Source organism: Sceloporus undulatus, chromosome 2, assembly GCF_019175285.1.
Source record: "Sceloporus undulatus isolate JIND9_A2432 ecotype Alabama chromosome 2, SceUnd_v1.1, whole genome shotgun sequence".
Taxonomy (NCBI): domain Eukaryota; kingdom Metazoa; phylum Chordata; class Lepidosauria; order Squamata; family Phrynosomatidae; genus Sceloporus; species Sceloporus undulatus.
Genome location: NC_056523.1, coordinates 11,392,840 through 11,396,088, shown reverse-complemented (window position 1 = coordinate 11,396,088; position 3,249 = coordinate 11,392,840). Strand labels below are relative to the sequence as shown.

Sequence of the window (3,249 nt, the reverse complement as noted above, 5' to 3'; positions counted from 1 at the left end):
TTCTGTGGTTGTGTGTGTGTTTCTTTTTAATGCCATAGGTTACCGAGATATGTTTTTTACCATAGACCAGTAGCTTGTATCATTCAAATGTGTGTTATCTCTTTTCTTTTTTCAAAGTAACACTAGGTTTGTGCTTGAATAATGAAAATATAAAGTGTTACCTTGAAAGGTGTTGGGGAGGGGTTAGAACTATAAATAAATTATAACTATAAATTAATTTATAGCCATAATTATATGGCTATAAATTACATATAATTTTGGCTATAAATTACATTTATAGTTATAATTTATTTATAGTTCTAACCCGCACACACACACACTTTTAAAGTAACTCTTCATGTTCTCATTCAAACATAAATCTATTACAGTACATATAAATGCAATTTATAGCCATATAACAATATTTATACAACAAAATATAGCAAGAAGTGCAAGTTCAGTTTCCCTTATCTAAAACAGAAGTGTTTTGGATTTTGGAATTGCCATAACAGGTATATATTATATAAAGTTTATTTGCATATGTAAATATACTGAGATATTTTGAGAAGGTTAAGAGGTAATATGATAGCCCTGTTTAAATACTTGAAGGGGTGTCATATTGAGGAGGGAGCAAGCTTGTTTTCTGCTGCTCCAGAGAACAGGACACAGAACAGTGGATGCAAGCTCCAGGAAAAGAGATTCCACTTCAACATTAGGAGGAACCTCCTGACAGTAAGATCTGTTCGACATTGGAACAAACTCCCTCGGAGTTTAGTGGAGTCTCCTTCTTTGGAGGTCTTTAAGCAGAGGCTGGATGGCCATCTGTCAGGGATGCTTTGATATTTAGATTGCGCTGCATGCAGGGGTTGGACTGGATGGCCCTTGCGGTCTCTTCCAACTATGATTCTATGATTTATGTTTCATCTAGACAGGGGTAGGCACCCTGCGGCCCGCGGGCCGGATGCGGCCCGGCGAGGCCTTGGGACCGCCCCAGCCCGGTCCTGCTGCCAATTGCCGCCGGGGCCTTTGGCGTCCACTCACACAAGGGACATGGTGGGGCAATTGTCTATAGAAGCCTCAGAAAACATGCATTTATCTTAACTTTTTTTAAAATCAGCAAATTTTTTGGCGGGTCCTCCATTTTTTATTTAAAGGTGCCCTCCATTTGAAAATTTTGTCCTACATTTGTCCTGGTTTATTTATTTATTTATTTATTTATTTAAAAAAAATTATTTAATATTTATTTTTGGCTTCGGCCCCCCAGTTGTCTGGGGACAGCAACCCGCCCCCGCCAAAGGGTTGCCTACCCTGATCTAGAGCTTTGGTGAAGGAAATTTTATGCAATATTTTAAAATAATTTTGTGCCTGAAACCAAGCTGGTGTACCATCAGAAAGCAAAGATGTCGCTATCTCAGCCACCCATGGAAAAGTTTTGGTTTTTGAAATATTTCAGATTTCAGAATTCTGGCTAGAGGAAACTCAATGTATACAGAGTTTAAGTCATTCATTTTAAAAGTAACCCAGATGTGACTGGAATCCTGAGAAACACTTGCCTATTGCCTGGTATAGCAGAAACAAAACGTTGAATTAAAAAATTCAGAGCCTTTGGAATCAAGCGAAATCTAAGAAGGCTTGGAAATACAACCAGTTCTGGAGCAAACATTGAATATACGTACATGTTTTTTTAAAAAGAGATTCTACTCAGTGCAAGAAAAAATACTAATCTGGGCAAGTCACACTCTCTCAAGCAAAGCAAATGTCCTCTGAACAAATCTTGTCAAAAAAACACATGGCAGGTTTGCCTTGGGTTGCCAGAAGTCGGAAACAACTGAAGGCACACAAATAACTTGAACGATGAAAGGTTTCTTGAAACAGAAGCTCTTTTCAGAGCCTCGGTGTGTGTTTGCTATATATACCTGTATGATTTGGGAATTATATGCTGTAATCACAGTATGTTACTGTTGCTTTTCCATTTCCTGCTATGTTTTTTGAGTTGTTAAAGGGGAAGATGTCAAATCTGAGAAGTTTTATGGAGGGCCAGCATGGCTTAGTGGTCTGAGTGTTGGACGACGCCTCTGGAGATCAGAGTTCGAGTCTCGCCTCGGCCATGGAAAGCCACTGGGTGCCCTTGGGCAAGAAGGCACACTCTCTCAGCCTCCTCAGGGGAAGGCCATGGCAAGCCCCTCTCAACAGACCTTGCCAAGAAAATCCCAGATAGGTTGGTATACGGTTGTGGTCACAAGTCAGAAACAACTTGAAGCACACAACTCAACAACAACAACAACAGCCAAAAATGCCTCTGGAGGGGCACATTTTGAAAGTGGCTAGAAACCATTCATCATTGCACTAATATTGTAACTTCACTCTCGCTTGTTAATGCTACCTCTGGAATTGAAATTCAGCTCCCCAAAAGTAGCTCTAAGAGGTAAGTCCAGAGTTGAGGTATTCTGCCTGGTGCTTCCCCAGACTACAAATCCCAGGACTCCACGCTGCTCCCAAACTGCTTTATTGTACAGTGTGAGTTCTGGGGCCCCTCCAAACTACAAATCCCAGGATTCAATAGCTATGGCAGTTACAGGTGCTGTCAAACTGCTTTTATTATACACTGTGGGCTGTAGTGGGTCCTCGTACTACAAATCCCAGAACCCACATTTTCAAACGGCTTTTATCCTGCAGTGTGGTGGTTAAACCTCTAGGGGGCAGCATTCTGTGGCAAGCAGTCCCTCCTTCATGAGAGAACCTATCTGCGCCTGCGCCAATTTCTTTCCTCCTAAGGGTTGAGGCCACAGAGCTCTTGCGCCTAGAGCGGCCCCTGCGTGTGTGGGGTGTGGGACCGGAAGTGGGTGTCCCTTTTTCTTCTCCTCCGCCTGCTTCCGGTGCGTCTCCGTATTTCTCCCCGGTGCGAAAGTGCCCTTTGTATGTGTCTCCATCGTTGGCGCAATGGAGGCTCCTCCGCGGGACTCTTAGGAGGAGAGCATGCAGAGAAGGAGGAGCGCAGCAGACACAGCGAAAGGAGTGAGGAGGAGGCACTGGATAGTAGCATTGATATTAACATCATGATCATTATTGCATTATAAGGGGAGGAGGGGCAGAGACAGCTATACATCCCAATAGACCAGACATATTCAGATGTAATGAGGAGGGACCCAGTTGGGACTCAGACTTCGTTTCCAAACGGGTGGCTTTGCACTGAGCTCCATGGAGGGGAATATAATGTATTATTTACCATTATTATTATATTAAAAGGGGAGGAAGTGGAAAGAGGGACAA

The 3,249-nt window shown here is 42.6% G+C and overlaps 1 protein-coding gene across 1 annotated transcript in view; it reads left to right on the top strand.

Moving 5' to 3' along the window:
- Positions 1–2,989: 2,989 nt before the first annotated feature.
- Positions 2,990–3,249, top strand: part of LOC121921889 (zinc finger protein with KRAB and SCAN domains 1-like) — a 10,629-nt gene continuing 10,369 nt past the window's right edge. Inside the window, exon 1 of the mRNA XM_042450594.1 lies at positions 2,990–2,994. The gene's annotated coding sequence lies outside the window, so the exon portion shown is untranslated. The remainder of the gene's footprint in view (positions 2,995–3,249) is intronic.